Source organism: Salmo salar, chromosome 15, assembly GCF_965601325.2.
Source record: "Salmo salar chromosome 15, fSalSal1, whole genome shotgun sequence".
Classification (NCBI taxonomy): domain Eukaryota; kingdom Metazoa; phylum Chordata; class Actinopteri; order Salmoniformes; family Salmonidae; genus Salmo; species Salmo salar.
Window position 1 is genome coordinate 108118071 of NC_138305.1, and position 19335 is coordinate 108137405.

At 47.0% G+C, this 19335-nt stretch overlaps 1 protein-coding gene across 7 annotated transcripts in view; it reads left to right on the plus strand.

Moving 5' to 3' along the window:
• Positions 1-1636: 1636 nt before the first annotated feature.
• The window catches only part of rerea (arginine-glutamic acid dipeptide (RE) repeats a), a 366496-nt gene continuing 348797 nt past the window's right edge, over positions 1637-19335 (plus strand). For 6 of the 7 annotated variants that reach the window (XM_082962261.1, XM_082962262.1, XM_082962256.1 and 3 more), the window contains exon 1: positions 1638-2001. The gene's annotated coding sequence lies outside the window, so the exon portion shown is untranslated. Of the gene's footprint in view, positions 2002-19335 lie in introns of all 7 variants that reach the window. The other variant, XM_082962263.1, reaches the window with a different exon arrangement.

Genomic DNA, 19335 nt, shown 5'->3' on the forward strand with positions numbered 1-19335 from the left:
GCGTTTTCAAAATAATTTAATTCACTCTTAGGTATTCTTAGTTGATCCGGCTTTCTAGCAGTAGAGAGGTTAAACCTGCTCTTAAACAGCTTTCTGGTTATAAATGTCAAAATATGATCAGATAGCTCAGTAACCATATTGAATGATTTAGTCACTCTCTCTGGTTTATTACTGAACACCAAATCAATCTGAGTTTTAGCCGCTTGTGTGTGGCTGTCATGAAGCTGCCAACAAACAGTTGTTGTGCTGACGTTGCTTCCAGAGGCATTTTGGAACTCGGTAGTGAGTGTTGCAGCTGAGTACAGACAATATTTACAAGCTACGTGTTTCAGCACTCAGCAGTCCCGTTCTGTGATTTTGTGTGGTTTACCACTTTGCGTATGAGCCGTTGTTGCTACAAGATGATTCCACTTCACAATAACAGCACTCACAGTTGACCAGGGCAGCTCTAGCAGGGCAGAAATTTGACGAACTGAGTTGTTGGAAAGGTGGCATCCTATGACGGTGTCCTGTTGAAAGTCACTGATCTCTTCAGTAAGGCCATTCTACCATCAATGTTTGTCAATGGAGATTGCATAGCTGTGTGCTCGATTTTATACACCTGTCAGCAGCGGGTGTGGCTGAAATAGCTGAATCCACTAATTTGAAGGGGTGTCCACATACTTTTGTATATATCGTGTATGTCCAAATCAAAGTGAGAGATTATTTGGTTCTACAAAACGTGTAATATTTTGTGGACATACCAGTGGACAGACATTGGGTCTAACATAAATGGTTCTGGTTTGCTGAGAACATAGACATGGAATCGGTTTCTATTCCTATGGCCGAGATTACAAAAATTGTAGTGGCGATTAAAACGCCACCGAAACTATGGCTTTCGCTTCCCACTAGATCTTTGGTTGGGTGATACCCATTTATTATAGTAGATATAAAAGATAAACAGCATACAGGTAGCTAGCTACCTTGCATAGAAATGGGTTTACTGTCTTGATTTATGGGCTTAAAAAAAAAGCACCCTAATGAAGATGGTATTCTGTTTGTTTTTGTAAGGTACCTGAACTAGAACTAGACCCGTACCCTAATAGGCAGGTAGCCTAGTGGTTAGAGTGTTGGACTTGTTACTGAAAGGTTGCAAAATCAAATCCCTGAGCTGACGAGGTAAAAAAAAAAGTTGTTCTGCCCCTGAACAAGGCAGTTAAGTCACTGTTCCTAGGCTATCATTGAACATAAGAATATGTTCTTAACTGACTTGCCTAGTTAAATATAGATAAAATAGACCAGATTGGACCAAAGTGACAAAAAAATATGTTTATCAGCCAAGTTGCTCTTCTGGTTAATGAATAGGTTTTATATGTTGGCTAGGCTAAGTCAATAGCCTTTATGTTGGCTAGCATAGAATAAATAGCTTATGCAGGGCCGTGGTCGGGTCCATTTGGGTCTATCAGCTGTAGTTACAAAGACTGGAGACCAGATGACAAGATGACACCGGAGACCAGATGACAAGTTGGGGGGTCAGGTCTCTGTTATTTGGGATCGGGTGAACCAGTGAAAAAAAACCTCTTTGGTCACGTTATTGGAGTTTCTCATTTCTTCTACAGTAGGTGGCAGTAATTTACCAGTAGATGGAATAACTATATCCACATCCGAAAATGAAGAAGAGGAGGTGTCATGCTTAGTACACCTCTCAAAGATACCGGTTCCTTCTGCTAGTTGTACTCTCACACTGTGCCACTTTAGCCAACTGAAGAGAAAATACCCGACACCGATTACTCCCTACGCCATCATTTTATGACAGAATTAATATCAAACGTGGTCAGTTGCGTTTTTAATTAAAAACATCCAACAGTGGCTCGTGGGCTGGCTAGCTAGGCTAGCTACTCCTGTATTAGCAGCAGCAGCAGCACTTGGCTGGCTAGCTAGCTAGCTGCCTGAATTATTGTTACTTGTTGTTGTTGCAGTCACATCTCAAACAAATCACAGATGTAGGACAAGCTCTTCAAGGTAAGTGTTGCAATAGCTGTGGCTATCTAAGTTATACTCCTGCTTTGATGGCCATGAATAAAAGGGCGTAATGTCCTAAAATAAGTAACCTTAGCTAGTTAGCTAATTTTAGCTTTATCACGAATTAGCCTGATTGGAGTGTCGTTGGTGGCGATGACAACGAAATGTTTAATCAAGCTGACGTTAGCTAACAGTTTGCTAGTGAGCATAACGTTAGCTAGCCATCAATCAAAGCAATGATTGCCTGAGATTATCGGAGGATCCTATGCTATTGACACACTGACGATTAGCTAACATTACCTCACTCACAAATATTATCTCTACCCTAGTCAGTTCAGTTAGCTAACGTTACAAATTCAACTCCACCAGAGACAGGCTAACGTTAGCAACTGCTGGTAGCTAGCTAGCTAACCATATGCTGCACCTGCCAGTTGTTAGCTAGCAAGCAAGCTAGTTATGCTAACTAACATAGCTAGCTAACTAGCTGCCCAGAAAAATGATGTTAATGTTAGCAAACAAGATAGTCATTCAAAGCAACTTGCTAGCAACATTTGAAAGGTTTTGTTTGACTAGCTGGCCAAATTTGTAAGATAAGCTAGCTAACTTTGGATAATTAACGTTAGTTAGCTAGCTAACGTTAGTTGTTTGCACTTTGAATAACTCGGCTAATTTGCTAGCTAACAATGACATTGTTAAGGACTGTCAAGGAGATGGCTAGGTTGTAGCTTCTAGACAAGTCTCTTTCACTAGCAAAATGTTAGTGAAATCTGTGAATTCAGATATTGAGCCATCATTTAAATACAATAGATGCTTCAGGATAAGAGTTGGTATCTAACTAGCTAACTAGTTAGCTAATACATATTTGTTGTGCAAACAATGAGTTAATACATGATAATTTATTATTTCCTGAACTGCAGCAGTGTTGTGTCAAAGACTAATCCAAACTTAACCTGTTGTATTTCAATGCTTTGTGATGTTTGTCCTGAATGTTGCTATAATTTGGCAAGTTAAGTATCATTGTTATGGGTTTGATTTGAAAGCTGTTCTGCATATGTGTAGCTTACTGTTCTCAACATATGGATGAAATGATCTTTTTTTCCTGTTGGATGTCTGTTACTCTACTGTACTATGAGTTTTTCCAAACTAAGTATTGGATCTTCACACTGTCTGGTGGACAATGTATTGACTTGACTGCCAATTTACTTTAGCACTGTCTCCCAGTGCTCTCAGAGTACAGTGATTGTAAAACCACTGCTACTCAGTTGCCATAGCATATAAGACTGATGGAGTTTTTCACCATAACTATTGAATGGTAATGGGGTACTGTTTGGGACAAATCTGTTCAGTAGTACGCACACCCACACACACAACATCAAATAGGCATACGATGTACTGTCTACCGTTACTCAAGGCATTTTCTTGGGTTAGCTTGGATGGCTGCTGACAGAATAGGAGTTATCTGATGAGTGTCAATGTCTGGAGAGAAGAACACTTCACCCAAGAGAGTCATTTGGAAATGTTTAAGGATTGATTTAAGCTGGGAATGGCAGCTGGGAGAGCAGGGAATGATGTGTAGCGTACATCTGGAAGGCTTTTCCTATGAAGTGTGTGTCAGACTGACTGAGTAAAGTGAGGATCCCTTGTGAGTGCCTGGTTGCCTAAGTCTCCACTGTGCTGCTGTGGCACATCTTTGTTGGTTTATTTGTCAATAGGCAGGATGGCTGGATGGGGGGGGGGGGGGGGGGGGGGATTCAGTCAGTGTTTATATGTTGCGCTCGTATGCAGCCAGGCAGTGTGTGTGTTGTTCTTTTCCTAGATCTCTCTTCAGAAACAGCTTCCCCTCAGCACCTATTATCTGGGAATACAGCATTATGTTTAGTCTCGGTGGAAGTCAACAGTGAGTCAGAGAGTTGCAGTGAAAGAGGTATATCGTCATATATCCTCTAGGGTTGGGCATGTATCCAGATTTTCATACCGTTTCTGTACCATACCGTGGTATACTGTATTACCGGAAGTGTACACAAGGGGCGCTAATTCTATGAAATAAAAACACACAAAACCATTTATTGATTTGGGAGGGGGTTGAATGTCTTTGCTGTAACCAAGAAGCTTGATGCTGGTGTCCAACCAAGGATTTAGCAAACCAAATACATCGCTGGAGCCCAGAGCTGCATAACATGTATTTGACACATCTTAAGTTTCTTATAGTTTATACTTAACTTATAGTTTTATAAGCAGTGGCATAGCACGCCCCACCCCCCCCCCCCCCCCCCCCCCCCCCCCCCCCCCCCCCCAAAAAAAATCATACCGTTGGTATTTTGAATTACCCCGGTATATGGAATAAACGGTATATCACCAAACGCCTAATATCTTATTTCTGTGGTGATATGTTTTGAAATTGAAGGAGTCCTTTTTTTAAAAATTTCTATTTAGTTTTCTTCTTTGGGATTTGAAGAATCCCTGTAGTGTGAAATCACTTTGACAACTGGTTTAAAAAGGCCTTCATGAATAGGTTACATTTGATTAGCGGGCTATTCCTCCATTGAAATGTTGTCGTTGCAATGTATGAAGTAAGATGATACAGGTTAATGCTCGTGATTGGGGGGGGGATGAATACAGTTACTTATCTGGATATCATTTTTGCGCTAGTTTGCTGTAGTCCAGTATTTTTCCATCATATCTTGTTCTCCCATCTTTTTAAATAGGCAGCCAATTTGTTTTCGGGACTTTTTATTTCCATAACTAATTAAAATGTGTTTTCTCATGGCTCTCTCTTGTCCCTCTGCAGCAGACATATGGTGAGCAATATGTTTGGAACATTGAATCGCAATAAAATCACAGTATCGAATCGCGATAGATACAGAATCGTGAGAATCGCAATACATATCGTATCAGCACCTAGGTATCGTGATAATATCGTATCGCGAGGTTCCTGGTAATTCACAGCCCTAGTTAATGCATCAGAGGATCGCCTGCATAACATTTCAGTGCTAGGTTTCTTAGATGGCTTATTTATTAGCCATGACCAGCTTCTATCACCAATCATATACACTCTGTGCTTCAGGGGGACTACCTCGACACACAAGACTGCACTTGGTATTTTAAGGACTGGTTGATCCATCTTAATAATGTATTTTTTTTGTGTTGTTTTTTTCCTCCCTCTGTGTCTAGTGTTTTGATATCTATTTCATTGTTATCTGCCTGGTTACATTGTTACCTTGTAGGACAATGTTCCTTTGTCCAGAGAATTTTCAGTGTTCCCTCAAAGTGCTCTTGATGGGGGCCATTCAAGTGCTGAACATTCATTAAAAAGAGCCATCTGTCAGCCCTCACTGACAGGCAGGCAGCATGTGATGCTCTCACAACAATTCAAGCAGGCTTCTCTCTCTCTCTCTCTCTCTCTCTCTCTCTCTCTCTCTCTCTCTCTCTCTCTCTCTCTCTCTCTCTCTCTCTCTCTCTCTCTCTCTCTCTCTCTCTCTCTCTCTCTCTCTCTCTCTCTCTCTCTCTCTCTCTCTCTCTCTCTCTCTCTCTCTCTCTCTCTTTCTCTTTCTCTCTCTCTCTCATATTGTTCTCCTCAAAATATGTTTTTCTGTGTCGAGTGCCAACAACCAGAGTAATTGGCTGTTGCAGTGCTTCTCATGTGGTGTTTTAAGATATTGGTCTGACACACAGGCCGCGGCACACTGGCAGGAATGAGACCGAGGAAGTGAGACACACAGACATTCTCTGTCTTATTTTCTACTCCAGCCAGACAGCACTGACATGGTGAATACATATTCTGTAGCCTGTCAGCTACCCTTCACCTCATAACATGAGATCACAGATGAGGCGAGGCAAAGCGCGCTGGCTCTGGATGGAATCGTCCTATCTCATCTTTGTTTGATAAAGCATCGCTGTTGTAGTTGCACTACTATGGCTATCAGATACTATCAGCACTATTCTACCCATGTTAACAATTGAGGAACATCTTTGCCAACAAAGGGGTTGTGTTTGGCGTGTGGTACAAGATGATGGAATCTGTTTGAGTATTTTTCTCTCACAGAAAGCTCACTAAGGGTTGTCTTGTCTTATCTTTTCCCAGGGTTTCTCCTAGCTTGTTTTTGCAGTGATACAGATCAGTCTACCAATGTGGGCTAGTGCATTACTGTAATAACGAGTTGATATCTGAAAGGCTACATGCCTTGCTATGCTTACAGGTTTCAGGAATTTGGGCTATTGTTTTGTTCGATCAACACAATCTCTCAGTAAACTGGTGTTTTCCCTTCAATGTGCCGTTTTGCCTCTTGAGCAGAAGAAGACTATATCTTGGTTGTCCCTGGAGGATTGGTGAGCACAGCCGAGCGAGAGGAACCGCTGTTTGTGCCAGAGCTGATTTAAAAACGGAGATTGCCACATGTAATGACACAGCGTGACACTAGGCACTAGTGGTCCAGTTAAAACACACTCAGCACAGTGTCTTATAATTCACCGTCTGCAGGGCCGGATTAACAAAACATAGGCCCCGGGGATTGTTGATTGATTTCATTCCATTATATTCCTATTCTTACTGTAAAATATCTGTTGTTGACTGTGATAAAGGTATGAGATCATAGGCAGCGCGCGAGTTTCAAGTTTGGGGAAGCTGATTTCCACTGTAACAATGCACCTTTATAATAAAGCATTCTATGCCTCATCACATTTGCAGACCTATGTAAGATGGCCGACTATTTTTAATGGGATGAGTAGACAGTCCCCTCTACTGTAGTGTAGTCTGGGACACTAGAATGATGAGGAGGGCTTCCCCTCTACTGTAGTGCAGTCTGGGATACTAGAATGATGAGGAGGGCTTCCCTCTACTGTAGTGCAGTCTGGGATACTAGAATGAGGGCTTCCCCTCTACTGTAGTGCAGTCTGGGACACTAGAATGATGAGGAGGGCTTCCCCTCTACTGTAGTGCAGTCTGGGACACTAGAATGAGGGCTTCCCCTCTACTGTAGTGTAGTCTGGGATACTAGAATGATGAGAAGGGCTTCCCCTCTACTGTAGTGCAGTCTGGGACACTAGAAGGATGAGGAGGGCTTCCCCTCTACTGTAGTGTAGTCTGGGACACTAGAATGAGGGCTTCCCCTCTACTGTAGTGCAGTCTGGGACACTAGAATGATGAGGAGGGCTTCCCCTCTACTGTAGTGTAGTCTGGGACACTAGAAGGATGAGGAGGGCTTCCCCTCTACTGTAGTGCAGTCTGGGACACTAGAAGGATGAGGAGGGCTTCCCCTCTACTGTAGTGCAGTCTGGGATACTAGAAGGATGAGGAGGGCTTCCCCTCTACTGTAGTGCAGTCTGGGACACTAGAAGGATGAGGAGGGCTTCCCCTCTACTGTAGTGCAGTCTGGGACACTAGAAGGATGAGGAGGGCTTCCCCTCTACTGTAGTGTAGTCTGGGACACTAGAAGGATGAGGAGGGCTTCCCCTCTACTGTAGTGCAGTCTGGGACACTAGAAGGATGAGGAGGGCTTCCCCTCTACTGTAGTGCAGTCTGGGATACTAGAATGATGAGGAGGGCTTCCCCTCTACTGTAGTGCAGTCTGGGACACTAGAAGGATGAGGAGGGCTTCCCCTCTACTGTAGTGCAGTCTGGGATACTAGAATGATGAGGAGGGCTTCCCCTCTACTGTAGTGCAGTCTGGGATACTAGAATGATGAGGAGGGCTTCCCCTCTACTGTAGTGCAGTCTGGGATACTAGAAGGATGAGGAGGGCTTCCCCTCTACTGTAGTGCAGTCTGGGATACTAGAATGATGAGGAGGGCTTCCCCTCTACTGTAGTGTAGTCTGGGACACTAGAATGAGGGCTTCCCCTCTACTGTAGTGTAGTCTGGGACACTAGAATGAGGGCTTCCCCTCTACTGTAGTGCAGTCTGGGACACTAGAATGAGGGCTTCCCCTCTACTGTAGTGTAGTCTGGGACACTAGAATGAGGGCTTCCCCTCTACTGTAGTGCAGTCTGGGACACTAGAATGAGGGCTTCCCCTCTACTGTAGTGTAGTCTGGGACACTAGAATGATGAGGGCTTCCCCTCTACTGTAGTGCAGTCTGGGATACTAGAATGATGAGGAGGGCTTCCCCTCTACTGTAGTGCAGTCTGGGATACTAGAATGATGAGGAGGGCTTCCCCTCTACTGTAGTGCAGTCTGGGACACTAGAATGATGAGGAGGGCTTCCCCTCTACTGTAGTGCAGTCTGGGACACTAGAATGATGAGGAGGGCTTCCCCTCTACTGTAGTGCAGTCTGGGACACTAGAAGGATGAGGAGGGCTTCCCCTCTACTGTAGTGCAGTCTGGGACACTAGAATGAGGGCTTCCCCTCTACTGTAGTGTAGTCTGGGACACTAGAATGATGAGGAGGGCTTCCCCTCTACTGTAGTGCAGTCTGGGACACTAGAATGAGGGCTTCCCCTCTACTGTAGTGTAGTCTGGGACACTAGAAGGATGAGGAGGGCTTCCCCTCTACTGTAGTGTAGTCTGGGACACTAGAAGGATGAGGAGGGCTTCCCCTCTACTGTAGTGCAGTCTGGGACACTAGAATGAGGGCTTCCCCTCTACTGTAGTGTAGTCTGGGACACTAGAATGATGAGGGCTTCCCCTCTACTGTAGTGCAGTCTGGGACACTAGAATGATGAGGAGGGCTTCCCCTCTACTGTAGTGCAGTCTGGGATACTAGAAGGATGAGGAGGGCTTCCCCTCTACTGTAGTGCAGTCTGGGATACTAGAAGGATGAGGAGGGCTTCCCCTCTACTGTAGTGTAGTCTGGGATACTAGAATGATGAGGAGGGCTTCCCCTCTACTGTAGTGCAGTCTGGGACACTAGAAGGATGAGGAGGGCTTCCCCTCTACTGTAGTGCAGTCTGGGACACTAGAATGATGAGGAGGGCTTCCCCTCTACTGTAGTGCAGTCTGGGACACTAGAAGGATGAGGAGGGCTTCCCCTCTACTGTAGTGTAGTCTGGGATACTAGAATGATGAGGAGGGCTTCCCCTCTACTGTAGTGCAGTCTGGGACACTAGAATGATGAGGAGGGCTTCCCCTCTACTGTAGTGCAGTCTGGGACACTAGAATGATGAGGAGGGCTTCCCCTCTACTGTAGTGCAGTCTGGGACACTAGAAGGATGAGGAGGGCTTCCCCTCTACTGTAGTGCAGTCTGGGACACTAGAATGAGGGCTTCCCCTCTACTGTAGTGCAGTCTGGGACACTAGAATGATGAGGAGGGCTTCCCCTCTACTGTAGTGCAGTCTGGGATACTAGAATGATGAGGAGGGCTTCCCCTCTACTGTAGTGCAGTCTGGGACACTAGAATGAGGGCTTCCCCTCTACTGTAGTGCAGTCTGGGATACTATAATGATGAGGAGGGCTTCCCCTCTACTGTAGTGCAGTCTGGGACACTAGAATGAGGGCTTCCCCTCTACTGTAGTGTAGTCTGGGACACTAGAATGATGAGGAGGGCTTCCCCTCTACTGTAGTGCAGTCTGGGACACTAGAAGGATGAGGAGGGCTTCCCCTCTACTGTAGTGCAGTCTGGGACACTAGAATGATGAGGAGGGCTTCCCCTCTACTGTAGTGCAGTCTGGGACACTAGAAGGATGAGGAGGGCTTCCCCTCTACTGTAGTGTAGTCTGGGACACTAGAAGGATGAGGAGGGCTTCCCCTCTACTGTAGTGCAGTCTGGGACACTAGAATGATGAGGAGGGCTTCCCCTCTACTGTAGTGCAGTCTGGGACACTAGAATGATGAGGAGGGCTTCCCCTCTACTGTAGTGCAGTCTGGGACACTAGAAGGATGAGGAGGGCTTCCCCTCTACTGTAGTGCAGTCTGGGACACTAGAATGAGGGCTTCCCCTCTACTGTAGTGCAGTCTGGGACACTAGAATGATGAGAGGGCTTCCCCTCTACTGTAGTGCAGTCTGGGACACTAGAATGATGAGGAGGGCTTCCCCTCTACTGTAGTGCAGTCTGGGACACTAGAATGATGAGGAGGGCTTCCCCTCTACTGTAGTGCAGTCTGGGACACTAGAAGGATGAGGAGGGCTTCCCCTCTACTGTAGTGCAGTCTGGGACACTAGAATGATGAGGAGGGCTTCCCCTCTACTGTAGTGCAGTCTGGGACACTAGAGATGAGGAGGGCTTCCCCTCTACTGTAGTGCAGTCTGGGACACTAGAATGATGAGGAGGGCTTCCCCTCTACTGTAGTGCAGTCTGGGATACTAGAATGATGAGGAGGGCTTCCCCTCTACTGTAGTGTAGTCTGGGACACTAGAATGATGAGGAGGGCTTCCCCTCTACTGTAGTGCAGTCTGGGACACTAGAATGATGAGGAGGGCTTCCCCTCTACTGTAGTGCAGTCTGGGACACTAGAAGGATGAGGAGGGCTTCCCCTCTACTGTAGTGTAGTCTGGGACACTAGAATGATGAGGAGAGCTTCCCCTCTACTGTAGTGCAGTCTGGGATACTAGAATGATGAGGAGGGCTTCCCCTCTACTGTAGTGCAGTCTGGGACACTAGAATGAGGGCTTCCCCTCTACTGTAGTGTAGTCTGGGATACTAGAATGAGGGCTTCCCCTCTACTGTAGTGCAGTCTGGGACACTAGAATGAGGGCTTCCCCTCTACTGTAGTGCAGTCTGGGACACTAGAATGATGAGGAGGGCTTCCCCTCTACTGTAGTGCAGTCTGGGATACTAGAATGATGAGGAGGGCTTCCCCTCTACTGTAGTGCAGTCTGGGACACTAGAATGAGGGCTTCCCCTCTACTGTAGTGCAGTCTGGGATACTATAATGATGAGGAGGGCTTCCCCTCTACTGTAGTGCAGTCTGGGACACTAGAATGAGGGCTTCCCCTCTACTGTAGTGTAGTCTGGGACACTAGAATGATGAGGAGGGCTTCCCCTCTACTGTAGTGCAGTCTGGGACACTAGAAGGATGAGGAGGGCTTCCCCTCTACTGTAGTGCAGTCTGGGACACTAGAATGATGAGGAGGGCTTCCCCTCTACTGTAGTGCAGTCTGGGACACTAGAAGGATGAGGAGGGCTTCCCCTCTACTGTAGTGTAGTCTGGGACACTAGAAGGATGAGGAGGGCTTCCCCTCTACTGTAGTGCAGTCTGGGACACTAGAAGGATGAGGAGGGCTTCCCCTCTACTGTAGTGCAGTCTGGGACACTAGAATGATGAGGAGGGCTTCCCCTCTACTGTAGTGCAGTCTGGGATACTAGAAGGATGAGGAGGGCTTCCCCTCTACTGTAGTGCAGTCTGGGACACTAGAATGAGGGCTTCCCCTCTACTGTAGTGTAGTCTGGGACACTAGAAGGATGAGGAGGGCTTCCCCTCTACTGTAGTGCAGTCTGGGACACTAGAATGATGAGGAGGGCTTCCCCTCTACTGTAGTGCAGTCTGGGACACTAGAATGATGAGGAGGGCTTCCCCTCTACTGTAGTGCAGTCTGGGACACTAGAAGGATGAGGAGGGCTTCCCCTCTACTGTAGTGCAGTCTGGGACACTAGAATGAGGGCTTCCCCTCTACTGTAGTGCAGTCTGGGACACTAGAATGATGAGGAGGGCTTCCCCTCTACTGTAGTGTAGTCTGGGACACTAGAATGAGGGCTTCCCCTCTACTGTAGTGCAGTCTGGGACACTAGAAGGATGAGGAGGGCTTCCCCTCTACTGTAGTGCAGTCTGGGATACTAGAATGATGAGGAGGGCTTCCCCTCTACTGTAGTGTAGTCTGGGACACTAGAATGATGAGGAGGGCTTCCCCTCTACTGTAGTGCAGTCTGGGACACTAGAATGATGAGGAGGGCTTCCCCTCTACTGTAGTGCAGTCTGGGACACTAGAAGGATGAGGAGGGCTTCCCCTCTACTGTAGTGTAGTCTGGGACACTAGAATGATGAGGAGAGCTTCCCCTCTACTGTAGTGCAGTCTGGGATACTAGAATGATGAGGAGGGCTTCCCCTCTACTGTAGTGCAGTCTGGGACACTAGAATGAGGGCTTCCCCTCTACTGTAGTGTAGTCTGGGATACTAGAATGAGGGCTTCCCCTCTACTGTAGTGTAGTCTGGGACACTAGAGATGAGGGGCTTCCCCTCTACTGTAGTGCAGTCTGGGACACTAGAAGGATGAGGAGGGCTTCCCCTCTACTGTAGTGCAGTCTGGGACACTAGAAGGATGAGGAGGGCTTCCCCTCTACTGTAGTGCAGTCTGGGACACTAGAATGAGGGCTTCCCCTCTACTGTAGTGTAGTCTGGGACACTAGAATGATGAGGAGGGCTTCCCCTCTACTGTAGTGTAGTCTGGGACACTAGAATGATGAGGAGGGCTTCCCCTCTACTGTAGTGTAGTCTGGGACACTAGAATGATGAGGAGGGCTTCCCCTCTACTGTAGTGCAGTCTGGGACACTAGAAGGATGAGGAGGGCTTCCCCTCTACTGTAGTGCAGTCTGGGACACTAGAATGATGAGGAGGGCTTCCCCTCTACTGTAGTGCAGTCTGGGACACTAGAATGAGGGCTTCCCCTCTACTGTAGTGCAGTCTGGGACACTAGAATGATGAGGAGGGCTTCCCCTCTACTGTAGTGCAGTCTGGGACACTAGAAGGATGAGGAGGGCTTCCCCTCTACTGTAGTGTAGTCTGGGACACTAGAATGATGAGGAGGGCTTCCCCTCTACTGTAGTGCAGTCTGGGACACTAGAATGATGAGGAGGGCTTCCCCTCTACTGTAGTGCAGTCTGGGATACTAGAATGATGAGGAGGGCTTCCCCTCTACTGTAGTGCAGTCTGGGACACTAGAAGGATGAGGAGGGCTTCCCCTCTACTGTAGTGCAGTCTGGGACACTAGAAGGATGAGGAGGGCTTCCCCTCTACTGTAGTGTAGTCTGGGACACTAGAAGGATGAGGAGGGCTTCCCCTCTACTGTAGTGTAGTCTGGGACACTAGAAGGATGAGGAGGGCTTCCCCTCTACTGTAGTGCAGTCTGGGACACTAGAATGAGGGCTTCCCCTCTACTGTAGTGTAGTCTGGGACACTAGAATGATGAGGAGGGCTTCCCCTCTACTGTAGTGCAGTCTGGGACACTAGAATGAGGGCTTCCCCTCTACTGTAGTGCAGTCTGGGATACTAGAATGATGAGGAGGGCTTCCCCTCTACTGTAGTGTAGTCTGGGACACTAGAATGATGAGGAGGGCTTCCCCTCTACTGTAGTGCAGTCTGGGACACTAGAATGAGGGCTTCCCCTCTACTGTAGTGTAGTCTGGGACACTAGAAGGATGAGGAGGGCTTCCCCTCTACTGTAGTGTAGTCTGGGATACTAGAAGGATGAGGAGGGCTTCCCCTCTACTGTAGTGCAGTCTGGGACACTAGAAGGATGAGGAGGGCTTCCCCTCTACTGTAGTGTAGTCTGGGACACTAGAATGATGAGGAGGGCTTCCCCTCTACTGTAGTGTAGTCTGGGACACTAGAAGGATGAGGAGGGCTTCCCCTCTACTGTAGTGCAGTCTGGGACACTAGAATGATGAGGAGGGCTTCCCCTCTACTGTAGTGCAGTCTGGGACACTAGAAGGATGAGGAGGGCTTCCCCTCTACTGTAGTGCAGTCTGGGACACTAGAATGATGAGGAGGGCTTCCCCTCTACTGTAGTGCAGTCTGGGACACTAGAATGATGAGGAGGGCTTCCCCTCTACTGTAGTGCAGTCTGGGACACTAGAAGGATGAGGAGGGCTTCCCCTCTACTGTAGTGCAGTCTGGGACACTAGAATGATGAGGAGGGCTTCCCCTCTACTGTAGTGTAGTCTGGGACACTAGAATGATGAGGAGGGCTTCCCCTCTACTGTAGTGCAGTCTGGGACACTAGAATGATGAGGAGGGCTTCCCCTCTACTGTAGTGCAGTCTGGGACACTAGAATGATGAGGAGGGCTTCCCCTCTACTGTAGTGCAGTCTGGGACACTAGAAGGATGAGGAGGGCTTCCCCTCTACTGTAGTGCAGTCTGGGACACTAGAATGATGAGGAGGGCTTCCCCTCTACTGTAGTGCAGTCTGGGACACTAGAAGGATGAGGAGGGCTTCCCCTCTACTGTAGTGCAGTCTGGGACACTAGAAGGATGAGGAGGGCTTCCCCTCTACTGTAGTGCAGTCTGGGATACTAGAATGATGAGGAGGGCTTCCCCTCTACTGTAGTGTAGTCTGGGACACTAGAATGATGAGGAGGGCTTCCCCTCTACTGTAGTGCAGTCTGGGACACTAGAAGGATGAGGAGGGCTTCCCCTCTACTGTAGTGCAGTCTGGGACACTAGAAGGATGAGGAGAGGAAAAACAGAACAACACAATAGGATCTGAGTGAACTATTTTACTAGGAAACATCGTTGCTACTAGTGCCACTGCCAGCAGCAGAATTCTCAGAGTAAAGATCTTTATGTTAAACACCGCTCTGTCAAGCCTTTGACTGTGTGGTAGCCAGCCCTTTCATTACCCGTGGAAGATGGGGGAGAAGTGAGTTTCTTTGAACTCTTCCCTATATAGTGCACTAGTTTCGACCAGAGCCCTCGTGCACTAGTTTCGACCAGAGCCCTCGTGCACTAGTTTCGACCAGAGCCCTCGTGCACTAGTTTCGACCAGAGCCCTCGTGCAGTACACAGGGAATAGGGTGCCAGTAGGGCCACATGCTGTGCAGCTCTGTGGATAATGGAGGTCAGGTTAAGTCATTATTGACTTATTGGCACAGACACACACCGATCTCTCTCTCTCACACACACAGACACACACCGATCTCTCTCTCTCTCTCTCTCTCTCGCTCTCACACACACAGACACACACACCGATCTCTCATACATACATACACACACAAACAAATATCTCACACACACCGATCTCTCACACACACACACTCTCACACACACACACTCTCACACACACACACTCTCACACACACACTCTCACACACAGACACACACCGATCTCTCACACACACCGATCTCTCACACACACCGATCTCTCTCCCACACACCTCACTCACTCACTCACTCACTCACTCACTCACTCACTCACTCACTCACTCACTCACTCACTCACTCACTCACTCACTCACTCACTCACTCACTCACTCACTCACTCACTCACTCACACACACACACAGAGATCTCTTACACATGATTCATGGTCGAATTGCTGCAAAGAAACCACTACTAAAGGACACCAATAAGAAGAAGAGACTTGTTTGGGACAAGAAACTTGAGCAATGGACATTAGACCGGTGGAAACCTGTCCTTTGGTCCAGATTTGAGAGTTTTGGTTCCATCCGCCATGTCTTTGTGAAATGCAGAGTAGGTGGACGGATGTTCTCCGCATGTGTGGTTCCCACCGTGAAGCATGGAGGAGTACTTTGCTGGTGACACTGTCAGTGATTTATTTAGAATTCAAGGCACACTTAACCAGCATGGCTACCACAGCATTCTGCAGCGATATGCCATCCCATCTGGATTGGGCTTAGTGGGACTATCGTTTGTTTTTCAACAGGACAATGACCCAAAACACACCTCCAGGCTGTGTAAGGGCTATTTGACCAAGAAGGAGAGTGATGGAGTGCTGCATCAGATGACCTGGACTCCACAATCCCCTGACCTCAACCCAATTTGAGATGGTTTGGGATGAGTTGGACTGCAGAGTGAAGGAAAAGCAGCCAACAAGTGCTCAGCATATGTGGGAACTCCTTCAAGACTGTTGGAAAAGCATTCCAGGTGAAGCTGGTTGAGAGAATGCCAAGAGTGTGCAAAGCTGTCATCAAGGCAAAGGGTGGCTACACTTTTTTTGGTGAATACATGATTCCATATGTGTTATTTAATAGTTTGTCTTCAATATTATTGTACAATGTAAAAATAAAGAATAACCCTTGAATGAGTAGGTGTGTCCAAACTTTTGACTGGTAGTGGATGTAAATGGGGTTAGTAAAAGCACAGCAGCGCTATCTAAAGCATCAATTTGTAATACATCTGTCTCCTCAAGCTGTTGATGTGCAGGCAGCAATACTCGACTCAGTAAAGAGGATCACACCGCATCCACTCTGACTAGAAAAACCTGTTGGCTCGACAGATAGCTAGGCATATCACTATCCTATCACCGAATGAAATGGAGTGCACTTAAAGCACTGTAACGTTTAGGTTTAGCAGGAGTCTGTTTGACCAGGGACACTTTATATTAAAGCACTGTAACGTTTAGGTTTAGCAGGAGTCTGTTTGACCAGGGACACTTTATATTAAAGCACTGTAACGTTTAGGTTTAGCAGGAGTCTGTTTGACCAGGGACACTTTATATTAAAGCACTGTAACGTTTAGGTTTAGCAGGAGTCTGTTTGACCAGGGACACTTTATATTAAAGCACTGTAACGTTTAGGTTTAGCAGGAGTCTGTTTGACCAGGGACACTTTATATTAAAGCACTGTAACGTTTAGGTTTAGCAGGAGTCTGTTTGACCAGGGACACTTTATATTAAAGCACTGTAACGTTTAGGTTTAGCAGGAGTCTGTTATATTAGTCGGTGATGTTGTCTTTACATATAAAGTAATTTATCCATTAGATATGCTCTTAATCCCCGTTTTATACCTGCATGAAAAAAGCTGGTCAAATGATAAGGATCCAAACTAATAGATAGGGTTGACTAGCACTAGAACGAGAGGAGAAACGCTGGTCAAATGATAAGGATCCAAACTAATACATAGGGTTGACTAGCACTAGAACGAGAGGAGAAACGCTGGTCAAATGATAAGGATCCAAACTAATACATAGGGTTGACTAGCACTAGAACGAGAGGAGAAACGGCCCGTTCACATTAAAATCCCCATGATTATCATATATAAATGACGCTGATATTGGTTTTAATACGCCAGTCGATTTTATTTTTCCAAGAGGAAATTCAGAATGCAGTGTGCTGGGCTTTATCGAGGCTACGTAGCTAGTTCCAAAGAAATAGAATTGGGCTTTCCACAATCTATTAATTCTATTTCTGACTAGTTTTAGAAAGCACAGCTTTATTATGAAAGCTATGTCGCTATAGCCTGGTAAATTTGTGAGAGAGGAATTCAGTCTGGTTTAACCAGGCTAATCTAGCTAGCTCCATAGAAATTAGGCTGCTAATTGGGCTTTCCCTGATCTAGTCATTCTATTTCTATGAATGACTCAGTAGCTCCTAACCACCAAGGTCGTTTTCTACATGCAGTAGGCTAATTCTACACTGAGTCTACAAAACATTATGAACACATTGTTGACACTCAAACCGGTGCGCCTGGCACCTACTACCATACCCTGTTCAAAGACACTTAAATCTTTTATCTTGGCCATCCACCCTCTGAATGACACACATACAAGATCCATGTCTCAATGCTTAAAAATCCTCCTTTATCCTGTCTCCTCCCCTTCGTCTACACTGATTTGAAGTGGATTTAACAGGTGACAACAATAAGGGATCATATCTTCCACCTGGATTCACCTGGTCAGTCTGTCATGGTAAGAGCAGGTGTTATGGCAACAGTTTAGTGTTTTGCTCCACAACAGACTGTAAGGAACACCAGAGATTTCCCACTCTGCTAGCAACCATATGGGCCACACTAATTATGCTTTTCACCAACCATTCTCACTGATCCCACCAGGGATTTGGTTAAGTGCTGTTAGTTGTATAGCTGTAATGTCACCACCAGCACCGGGCTAGCTATACACACACACACACACACACACACACACACTAACCACTAGCTGCTCTGCTCATGGAAAACATAATGCTGCCAGAAGAGAAGACAGTCCAAGTCAACACAGTTATTGATTTGAGGGAAATGAAAGCAGAGCGTTAAGCAGTTGAATCTGGTGCCTCTGAGATGTTTATATGACATATTATTACACCGTGGATGTGTGAATCAATCGCTAACTAATCACACGTCTTTTCACTAGTTAGCTACATCATGGCCGTTGTCTATTAGCTTACTCTGTGATTCTTCATTTGAACCAGAATAGGGATATTTTGTTTTTATCCTTGTATAATTCTTATCATTGAAGCCTACACCGAGAAGCCATATTTTAAGATGTTCTTTAAATTAAAGAACCTTATTTAATTCCATCTGTTCTGTGGTGCGACCGAATGGAACCCTATTCCCTATGTAGTGCACTACTTTTGACCAGGGCTCAGGTCGAAAGTAGTGCACTTTATAGCGAAATAATAGGCTTCCATTTGGGACACGACATACGTTCGATCAAGGTTTTTAATTAGAAAAGCCGACGTGACATCCATGATGCTCGCTGTTACCTCCTGGGCAGAGATCTCTAGTAAATGGTTTGAAGTGCTACGTGTGACTAAGCTTAAGTGCCTCTCTGTGTGGGTCTGTCTCTGTCTGTCTGTCTGTCTCTGTGTCTGTCTGTCTGTGTGGGTCTGTCTCTGTCTGTCTCTCTGTGTGGGTCTGTCTGTCTGTGTGGGTCTGTCTCTGTGTGGGTCTGTCTGTTTGTCGGTCTCTCTGTGTGTTTCTAATGCTTCTTTAGTGGTGTGGAATCATTTACTAAGACTTAACGTCTGTGTGTCTCTGTCTGCCTGTCTCTGTCTGCCTGTCTCTGTCTGCCTGTCTGTGTCTCTGTCTGCCTGTCTGTGTCTCTGTCTGCCTGTCTGTGTCTCTGTCTGCCTGTCTGTGTCTCTGTCTGCCTGTGTGTCCCTGTCTGCCTGTGTGTCCCTGTCTGCCTGTGTGTCCCTGTCTGCCTGTGTGTCCCTGTCTGCCTGTGTGTCCCTGTCTGCCTGTGTGTCCCTGTCTGCCTGTGTGTCTCTGTCTGCCTGTGTGTCTCTGTCTGCCTGTGTGTCTCTGTCTGCCTGTGTGTCTCTGTCTGCCTGTCTGTGTCTCTGTCTGCCTGTCTGTCTCTGTCTGCCTGTGTGTCTCTGTCTGCCTGTGTGTCTCTGTCTGCCTGTGTGTCCCTGTCTGCCTGTGTGTCCCTGTCTGCCTGTGTGTCCCTGTCTGCCTGTGTGTCCCTGTCTGCCTGTGTGTCCCTGTCTGCCTGTGTGTCCCTGTCTGCCTGTGTGTCCCTGTCTGCCTGTGTGTCCCTGTCTGCCTGTGTGTCCCTGTCTGCCTGTGTGTCCCTGTCTGCCTGTGTGTCCCTGTCTGCCTGTGTGTCCCTGTCTGCCTGTGTGTCCCTGTCTGCCTGTGTGTCCCTGTCTGCCTGTGTGTCCCTGTCTGCCTGTGTGTCCCTGTCTGCCTGTCTGTGTCTCTGTCTGCCTGTGTGTCTCTGTCTGCCTGTCTGTCTGTCTGCCTGTCTGTGTCTCTGTCTGTCTGTGTGTCTCTGTCTGCATGTGTGTCCCT